The sequence below is a fragment of the Nanorana parkeri genome, unplaced genomic scaffold, assembly GCF_000935625.1.
Source record: "Nanorana parkeri isolate BGI_ZX_2015 unplaced genomic scaffold, ASM93562v1 scaffold483, whole genome shotgun sequence".
NCBI lineage: Eukaryota > Metazoa > Chordata > Amphibia > Anura > Dicroglossidae > Nanorana > Nanorana parkeri.
In genome coordinates this window covers 678,092-688,921 of record NW_017306751.1, presented here as the reverse complement: position 1 = coordinate 688,921, position 10,830 = coordinate 678,092, and the positions used below count along the sequence as shown (strand labels likewise).

At 40.5% G+C, this 10,830-nt stretch overlaps 1 protein-coding gene across 1 annotated transcript in view; it reads left to right on the top strand.

The window, feature by feature from the left end:
* Window positions 1–10,830, top strand: part of ME1 (malic enzyme 1) — a 196,685-nt gene that overhangs the window by 50,458 nt on the left and 135,397 nt on the right. The window lies entirely within an intron of this gene.

The following is a 10,830-nucleotide window of genomic DNA, read 5'->3' as shown; positions in this document are numbered from 1 at the left end:
TGTTTTGGGCGAAAGCCGGACTGAAAGGGGTCCAAAAGGTTGTTATTAGCAAGGTGGCAACTCAGGCGGTTGTAGATGAGGCGTTCTAGGAGTTTAGAGGTGAATGAGAGTAAGGAGATAGGTCTGAAATTATTGAGGTTGGTAGGGTCCAGGGAAGGTTTTTTGGGTATTGGGGTGACTAGTGCATGTTTGAGTGGGGTAGGAAAGATTCCAGTAGAGAGGGAAAGATTGAAAATGTGAGTAAGAGAGTCTAGAATAGAGCAAGAGGTTGAACGAAGTAGTTTTGAGGGAACAGGGTCCAGGGGGCAAGTGGTGAGGTGGGTGTCAGAGAGAAGCTTAGTAACCTCCTCTGTGGTGACAGGGTCAAAAGAGGAAAGTAACAAGTGTGATGGAGGATCAGGTACTATAATAAAAGGAGCAGTTGATTGGACAGTGGTAATCTGATCTCGAATGGTATCTATTTTGTTTTTGAAATGAATGGCAATGTCCTGGGCAGTGAGTGAGTTAGTGGGTGGTGGTGGTGGAGGACATAGTAGAGACTTGAAGGTAGAAAAGAGTTGACGAGGTCTGGATGAGAGTGTGTTAATGAGAGTGACAAAATAAGTTTGTTTGGCAGCACGGAGGGAGGAGTTATATTTTATCAGGGCAGCTTTGTACAGGGTAAAGTCTTGCAGAGACCTAGTTCTCTGCCACAGTCGCTCAAGAGCGACTTCAATGGAGTCATATCAAAAGCGTGTTTACATTCCTTTTTCATGCCTTTTATGACTTAATAACAGGTCTCCTTCGCTAACAACCTCTTCTCTAAGCAGGCTGAGAGTAGATGGAGAGAGAAGGCTTCAGCAAAATGGATATTGAAACTTTCATCTGCCTGCTCAGAGCGAGGCCATTGCTATGCAATATGAGCCACCAGCAATGTAGCTGTGACTTGTTTGATGATTGTGATGTTTACCCCTCCACAACAACACCACAAAACTTCAGCTCATTTTATCAGTATATATTATTGTATTTTTTATACTAAAGTATCCCTGTAAAATGACACATCTGTATACCAAATCAAAACTGTAAACTTTATTGTTCTAAAACTAGGGATCCACCCATACCGACACTTGTATCAGTATCGGTGCTGATACCATGTACTCATTCTTGGCCAAATTCTCCTGATACTTATCCTGATACTGAAACATCTGGTATCAGGAAGCCAGGGGGCGAGTCATTACATGGCGCCCGGCTTCCTGATTGGCCGGGAAGCTGGCACCATGCTCCTTCATCACCAGGGACCATGGAGCTGACTTCCCAGCCAATCAGGAAGCTGGGGGGCGGGTGACTTCCCCCCTGGCTTTCTGATTGGCCGGAAAGTCGGCTCCATGCTCCCTCATCACTTGGTCGGCTCCATGCTTCCTTGTCACCTGGTGACGAGGGAGCATGAAGCCGGTTTCCCGGGCAATCAGGAAGCCGCCAGCTTCCTGATTGGTCGGGAAGCTGGCCAATCAAGAAGCCACATGGTGAGTCATTACCGCCCCCCCGGCTTCCTCATTGGCAAGAAAGTCGGCAAGGGAGGTCAGAAAGCTGATTGGTCAGAAAGCTGGTGACAAGTGAGCATGGAGCTGGCTTCCCGGCTAATCAGGAAGCCGGGCAGCTAGTCATTACACGCCGCTGGCTTCCGGTACCAGTATTCGGTATTGGCGAGTAGCGAAAAAAAAATATTGGAACTCGTACTTGATAATGAAAAAACGGTATCCCTATCTTAAACTTACCGGGCTTTTTGCTGCAGTCTTGACATGTTTGTATATTTATATTTATCACAGCTGCTGTGGCTGCTGCCAAAAAACATGCCATAGTGGATATGACACAAGATTACAGCACAGCTACACAGTTCTAAAAGGAAGATGGTGCCTAACGATGTCACAGCAGATATTGCTTGTCATTGACAAAAACAAAAAGCGACCTAAAGCATAAAAATATATGAAAAACACATTGCAATGCATCAAAAACACCCTGAAAAACTGCACATGTACAAGTGTGAATGTAGGCTTAAAGATGGCTGCACTACAGACATATACAGAGAAACATGCAAAGTGCTCTTAATTTACCATGTAACAATTTTGGAATAACATTTCTTTAACAAAAGATGACTTCTTGGCATGTAATATCGCAAAAGTGTATATTTGCTTTACAGAAAAAAAAGAAAACATCTCACAGGTAATGAGGCAACTTGCTGCTGCATATTTTAAGCAACTGCTGCCAAGAATTTCAGCTTTTAAAAAAGCTTTTTTAGTTGTTCCCAAATAGGAGTCCCAATTATATTGCTTGTTTAGAAAAGGTAATAAAAGGGAATCAGTAAGAGGCTACCTGTGATTTGGGATCAGATATATAAACCAGACACATGAAAATACAACTATTTAAGTGAGGACAGCACAATTTATTAATGAACATACAACATACAAAATATAGCACATACATATAGTAAACCAATAACCAAACAGTGTAATACAAGGGCACGTTATTAACTACAAGCTAATTAACTATGTACAAACAATTTCAGGGGAGCAGATAGAAGGAAGTAGGGAAAGTGAGAGCAGGCAAGTGGGCCAGGTGGCAGAGGGAATAGTAGATCAGAGAAGGTGCAAGAGATACAGGTCAGACAGAAATGAGAAGGGGCACACAGGCACAATGCTGAAGCAAGAAATATACAGTAGGGTGGGACTAAAAAGCATCCCAGCAGCCAGCCCCAGGAGGTAGTTAATCATACTTGGCTGGCCGCTGGGAGACACCGACTGGTGGAAACAGTGTGAGGGAATTTTCCCTTAGCTTAATAGATGTGGTAAAAATATTATTTGCAAGAAATACCCACATCCAATGAAAATAAAAAAAAGAAAACAGCATTTTCGATTGTATATAGTTGGATGATGGAAGTCAGCCGAGCTTCCCTTCATTCACTAAGCTGAGGGAAAAGTCCCTTGAAAAGTAAACAGCCTATTTGCCATTAGTAAATTGTCCCCAGTATTCCCAAAGGTTAAGGGGTGAAGGCTGGGGTGCTTAAAGCCTCAAGTGTGGATTGGCAGCAGCCAGAACAGATGTTGACACAGAGGCAGGCTGGGCTGGAGCAGCTGGCATTGAGGCAGCTGGTCTGGAGGATCTGGCACAGACACAGCCTAGATTGGAACAGCAATGATTTGGCTTAGGAAAACAGTGAATGTTTTAAAGCACACAATACCAGCAATGTAATATTGGTCATACTGTATGTGCTACAGATTCTAATTGTAACTTACTGAATTACTGTGCTTTTAGTACAGTTATCTTTTGTAGGTCCACCTTCGACCCTTTCATCCAGCAGTAAAGGTGGCCGTACGCTGTCGGAATTTCAGCCGGTTCTTGAGAAACTGGTCAAAATTTGCACACTGGGTTTCTCTGTTGGCACCCTTGTAGCTGGCATCCCTCGATCAGCTGATCAAATGAGCCACTCGTAAAATCTTTGTATGAACAGAGCTAGCAGCCAATGAGCTGCCGGCTCTGTGCGGATATTCTGACAGCGGCCACTGGAATACAGAAGAAAAAGCGGGAATTCCTCGATCAACACCTCATAGCGTTGATGGAGGAATCTGCTCAATTTTTTTTGTTCAGCTCACGGGTTGAACGAAAAAAATAGAGCAGTCTATAGCCAGCTTATGGGTCAATTTACATCCATTTATCTTTCATCTGCTCATCAGCTACCTAATGTGCCAAAATGCACAAAAAAAACTAGGTATTGCCTTACCCTACACTGTGCTGTGATGCAATGCAGATGTGCTGGGAAGATGCATTAGGGTGCCATTCAGAATGACCAATCAACATGCATAACATGCAACAGTGTAAATCTGGCCTTAGTCTCATAATTACCTACCCCTCTTCCCTCAAGATCACCACCTTGATGAGTGCACAGCCTTCTCTTCAAAAGTCTCCCAACCAGACCTTGATACTTTAAACATGCACTCTGAAGTCTCTGTTCATTACTATGGAAAGGCTATCTACTTTTCATTCAACACTGGATGTCTTTTCTATAGAAATGAAGGGTGGGGTCTCTTTTTCCGTTACCCTATCCTTAAAGCTGATTTCCTTGTCACTAATTCTGACATCAGGTAACAAGCATTTTTAGGAGGTCAACAATAGATTGCCTTTATATTTCTCTTATGATAGGTTTCGTTTAAGCTAAAAATGAAAAAGCTCCCCATCTATATTTGTGCTATAAATTGCTACAAATTATATTGTTTAAATTAAAGTTCTAATTAACAAATTATATGGAAGTTTATTACATTTAAATAAATCACAGAGGTGAACAACAATCATTCACAAGCTGTAAAAATCAGTTAATCAGTTATTTGTAAAAAAAAAGTTTTTGTTTTTGGCTAGAATTGGATAGAGTTTGATAGAAATACAGACCCATTAAGGTATGATGCTTACCTTGGTAGAATCAGACTAGAATAATAATGTTGTCCTGAGATGGGGCAGGTGTAGATGCATCAATCTTAATTAAAAAAAGTGCACAATGACATGCATTGCTTGATAATTTACTCGCAGGGTTCTTCTATGCTAGCGCTCTTTCACCTGCAAGTTTTATTATCTGTAGCGATAGTCTCAGACCCATTTTAAGTAGTTATGCACATCCAATATATAGCTACCTTCATACTTCAAGTCAAATACCTAGCTGAAATAACTTATTATGCTATTTTATGGAAAGTCTTTGTTTGAAAGTTTGAAAGATTTGATGGAGTCGGAATTTGTTTTACTTGCGGGATAATTTTATCAGTGGGGAAGGATCTCTGTGTGAAGACATTCCCAGAGGTTATAATACTATAGATAATGTATGCAATGTAATGCAATGGACATAGGGCCTAATAAGTAAAAAAAGAAATAAATCTTAATTTAGCATATTGTTTATTTTTCCAGAGGGTCCCTGGATTCTTATAATTTACAAGTTATTTTGGAACTCCCTAGTGAGCTGGAAACTGGAAGGCAATTGCATGATGAGGACAAAGAAAATGAAATAAAATATCTGAGCTGCCAGACTCCATAAAGACTTCAAATGTAATCCCAGGGCTCTTTTTATGTGCCAGATATATAAAGGTTCTTGATAAATTTCCTCTTCTAGTCTGCAGCACATACTTAATGGTGACATAACTAATTTAGCAGGACAGCCTTAGTTTACAAATAATACAATACACAGACACACATGAGTGCACAGTGTGCTGCAGAATAGCTGCTCAGCAGTATGACTTTACAAACCATACATTTAATTTATTTAGCAGTTGGGTATGGCTGAAGACACTGAACACTAATGCCAAACAGTCTTTTTTCTATATATTCTGCTAGAGCTTTTTCCAAGATTATTGTAATGCAAAAGTTATCAAGATACCTAATCTTATTTTTGATAATTTGAGCAGTTCTTAAATCTGGCAGGTTTTCAACGTACATATTATACTATCTAAGTTCATGAACAAAAAAGGTTTCTTGGGCCAAAATATTTTCTTATATTGTAATTTAACATCTGGATTAAAGTCCAAGTATTTGGTTTGTTTTACGTGTCCTTTAAAACTATTTCCTTAGTTGTCTGCAGTCCCCAAACAATATTTTAGTTATGCTTTTAAATGGTGGTGAACATGCTATTTCCAGTAATAGGTCTCTGTGAAAGAGCAGAAAGTAATACTATAAACAGATCAAGTAATTGTCAATGGTCTCCTAAGGCATTGTTATCCCCACAACTAAGTTGACAGTTTTTTTTTTCTATAAAACAATATTTGCATATATAAAGAAAATTGTAAAAATTTGGCTTTAGGTGGAATACTGAAAAAAGCAAAGAATGTTGGGAAGCGCATACACCATTAGCATTTATCCATGTAAGTCTTTGTCAGCAAATAAGCTACTGCTGGACACTAGCCAAAACTGAAATTTAAGATATGAAATGTATACAGATGAGTAAAAGACACAAGACTGTTTAACCTTAAGGGCCTGTTCACATGAGTTTCAGGTCCTGATCAGGTCCGGATCTGCAGATGCGGTGCTACTGATGCAGTGCGTTTTGGCCGCGTTTTTGTTGCTGGAGTGGGGTTGTTAGTATGTTAGCTGCAGTGCAGTGCGTTTTTGATGCGTTCGCGTTTCCTGACCATTTCCTGACCGTACAAAATGTGACATGCAGTATTTTTCTGTCGTAACCTCCAGTGGTGACTGGAGGGATGGACGGGGGAGGGGGCTGTCATAGCTGGCTCTGCCTCTAGATAGGCAGAGCCCGCTGTCAGTTAGCCAGCGGGGTGGATCTTCTCAGTATTGTCAGGATCCGTCCTGGCTGTGTTGCTCTCAGCATATAGCGGGCAATAGCCTGCTATATACTGAGTTTTGGGTCATGGGAGGATGTTAGTATATGTCCTCCCGTGGCCCTAAAGAAAACTATGGGAAAAACAGGTTACCCCACATTTCTCTTTTAAGTACTGGTATGCTGCAATAAATTACAGTTTTGTAACTGAAGATAAACTTTTTTTGGTTTTGGATAGAATAGAGAGGGATTAGAACACCTGCCAGGTTTTTATTGCTGTCTGTGTTCCCGTTAGGAAGATTTACACCGGTCTATTTGTCCTATTGACCGTTATCATGAAATTGAAAGTTAAGGGAAATCCCAAATTTTGGGTTGTCACCAGAACAGGAATAGATGTGAGATCTGCTAATGGGGACACATGTTTTGTTTACCCTGTTGACCACCAGGAATGTTCTTAATTTGAAGGGATTTTACCTCACTTGCTGTTGTATCTAACAGACAGAAAGTGAAGGGAACTCTCCCCAGTGGGAGAAAGATTTAAAAAAAAGCTAAGGGGTTATAACACTTCACTTTTTTCATTTATACATTCTGTTAGACATAAATGCAGCAGCAGCAGCAGCAGCAGCAGCAGCAGCAGCACCCCAATCTGATTTATTTCAACTTGAAAAGGTACTTATTTAGGTAGTTTGGGGAACGACACCTGATTTTTTTAATCAAACGGTAAGAGCCCTAAATTGATCGATGGACATAAAGCTAAAGTCCTCAACTTTGTACAACTTGACTACTGGCACAACAGTTTTCTAGTATAGTTTGTGAGATTAATTTTTTTTCTGCATTGTCACACTGCATTATTTTTATTAGGTTTAATAGAATGACAAAACAAGATACATAGAAAAAAACCTCAAAACTACACCACCCTGAACCACCCTCTCACCCCCATTTACAAAATATTCAAAATATAAGCTTCAGGTACTGTATATGTTTGGTAGAAATTGCCCAGTGTCAGGGCAGTACTTAAGCACTTGAATTTGCAGCAAAGAGGCAAGTTTTATGTTGAAATAAACATTAGAATGTATTATCGGAGAGATTATAGCCACAAATAGTGTACAGTGGCTGGACAGTACATAAGCAGCTCGGTTAGTCAACAATATAATAAGTAGAGACAAGGCAGGTATTATCTTTAAAAGAACATTGGAGTATTATCTGAGAGACAAGAGCCACAAATATTTTAGAGTCCCTGTCCATGTGCTGGTACAGCCTCTGTAGCATGGCCAATGTTGAGTTCCAATACCTTAGGGTGCATCACGGGAGGATTTTAGGAGGCAGGTAATTTTGGTGTTTAATTTCTGCCAGGGGAGCCACGACCAGGCATGACTGCCTAAAGTGGCCCCAAACCCTTCTAGCCTGACAAATAACCTCCAGGCCTGCCTGACTTTTTTTAAATAAAGGTTTTGCCTAAACTTAATGTCAGCTATGGCAATAGCAAGTATAAATATGTGCTGCTTTGATGTTCACAACTTTACTACACATATACGCAATGATGTGCTGCAAACAAGGACAGCTTTGCCAGTGTCCACAACTAGTGACCGCTGCGGATCCCAAAATAAAAAAAAAAAGATCCTAGCAAAAAAAAAAATACACCCACCAAAAAGTATAAACCCTGAAAACACTAAAACCTAACCTTCTAGCAGAAAAAAAATATGGATAAACATGAAATAAAAGAGAATAAAAAGACACTACTAAACAGTAACTACAGTTGTTTCGGACACACACAAAAAAAGGTAGCCCTAAAAGGGACTGTTGGGTCTCTGTGACAGGGAAGGGGGTACACAAGGATATGTAGCCCACCACACTGCACTCTAGAGTAAATGTGCACAATGTGCACAATGTAGCACAGTATAGCACCATATGACAACATATTCTCCAGACACAGACTGTCCGTTTCTTACTAAACTACTCACAGACATACACACTGACAAATGGCTGCTGGTAACCAACCCTTTCATACTGAGGGGGCTAGCACATAACAAAACCCCTATTATTGGCCATGCTAATCCTACAGACCACAGTTGAAAAGTTAGTCAAGGCATTATAGGTCCTTTAAACTCAGTCCAGCAAATTTCACCATAAATTCGCTCGAGACTCAAAACCCCTGGACTCGCTGCAAACTTACCATTCAGCAAATCCGAACCTCATCCCTAAAATCCATGAATTGATGAAATGATGAACAGCTGTCAGGGTTCCACTCTAACTTTACTGGTTTGCAGCATTCTGGCTTGGCTGCCATTTTACTCACCTGTTTCCTTCCTTGCTCGAGCAGACTCTAGAACGTTGCTCACTGCTCCCAGGCTCCCTCTTATGGCCAGATAGGAGAGCATCATCTGAGTGAGTCAGTCCAGTCTGACCTTGCCCTTGTGTGGTCTTTCTGCTAGTGCTTTCCTGCTGCTCTAGTATCCTGAATCTGTGTATGACCCGATCCTGGCTGATGCTCTCCCCTGGCTCCTGCTCCTGGCTTGTTCTTGAAAATGCTGATTTCCTGGCTTGTTCCTGAAAATGCTGATTTCCTGGCTTGTTCCTGAGAATGCTGATCTCTGTGTTCCTGATCTGGCTTGGACGACTTCCTACTCCGGCTCCTGACTCTGGCTTGAGACTCTGCTTGCTCCTGTGGACACTGTTCTTAATAAATATTTTAACTAGCACCTTTTGCTTGTCCGGTTTTCATTCTTCTTGTCTGAGCTATGAGTTCAATAAAAGGACAATGGTCAGCAGTCTTTGAGAACCTTTATATAGTCATCACTGTTTAGAAGACGTTGTGCTCTATATTGCTTGCTGTAGAAATGTTAACTCTTACACATGCATGCAGCTTTGCGGTACACTGTGCTTCACTAATAATTTTTAAAATAGCGTGGAAGAAGTTGGCCTTAAAGGTCCATGTGAAGAACCAAACACAATTCCATACAGGAATGTTTCAGGTGGTTGAGGAATCACCAATACAGTGTGAAAACTGCTTATGTGAAAATGATCTTTGACAGAGAATGTTTAAGAACTGACCCTAGAATGTTTCAGATTGTTCAAATGGTTAGCAATAGTCACACCACTTCAATTTAGTCAAGAAGTGACCATTTGAGGGGGCGGGGGGGTTATCTTCAGCTGTAAATGTCAATAATATATTTGGCAGAAAGCATCAGAGGGTTACTGAACTCCTCCTTGAAATCAATTCTCCCCCAATTGGTATTAGCAATAAATGTTACACATAATTGGATGGTTTGGTCATCAAATACTTACCTACTATCTTTTATTACTCATTACAAACATATGTCCTGTTGTAAAATATATATGGATATTAGGTGACGCCAAATAGTTCAGTGACCATAAAATATTTATGCTCCAGACTTTGTGCATGTGTAAGTGTCAATGAACTTCAAGCTGAGTTCTGATAAAGCAACAATTCCCAGCAACCAGCTAAATAAACAGTTAGAACACATATATGTAAGAGAATCAAGAAAGCACTGATGCTAAACTAGGGAATAGCAGAAAGAAAATGTTTTGACTATATACACACTTTAGGCCATCCATAAAAAATGGAAAGTTCATTCTCCAGATCTTTACTACTGTATATGTTTAATTACATTGTTAATTGGTCAGCTAACATGAATTCTATTTTATAATGGAGAATAGTAACAGTTAGAGAAATGTGACAGCTCTGGGTGGACAGCTTTAAACTGTTTAACAAACCAAAGTATTTTGTTGCCTCTAAAGGTGCCCATACACCTTACGATTATCGTATGATAATCGTATGCGATCGACTATCGTACGACAATCGTAACGTGTGAATAGAGTTCCCGACTGATAGTACTGTACAATCGTGCGGCTTGTGACGGTCAAGCACGTTTGAAAACTTTGGTCGATCGTACGATGTTCGCATGGTTGGTGGCGTTTCCATCCGTCAAAAGTCGTACGATTAACACTGCGCATGCGCAAACGAAAATAATTGCAGTCAAATACCGCAAGTCGTCCAGGTGTTTTTTTAACTACCGCTGATTTAACCTTTCGATAATCGGGGCAGAATGGGGCCGTCGTATGAAAATCGTACGACGGTTCGATCATCGGACGAAAAGTTTCGTCCGATAATCGTAAGGTGTATGGGCACCTTAAGACTGTTTTTAATATCTTGTTAAATAATTTAAGGACTATAAGAAAGCAATGCTCACTGCACACTATGATAAAGGTTGGGTACCAAGCAAATGAGCTTTAAGGAGGCTAGTTAAAAATGGGTGTATATTGCAAAGCTTGCACGATACTAACAGAGGGACAAGGTGATAAGCTTGAGATGGAAAGTTAAGAGCAAAGAAGTATTGCATTTCATTTCCTCTTTACCCTTCCTCTGTTTCCAAAAAGTACTTTTATTTCTTATCACCATTTATTGGGTGTTGTGTGCACATTGAACTACAATCTCTGTGAAGAACATTGGTGTTCTCTCGGTCCTGCTCTGTGAGTTTCATTTAAAAGCTCACTAATGAAAACCGGAGCAAGGTAAAGCAGAACAA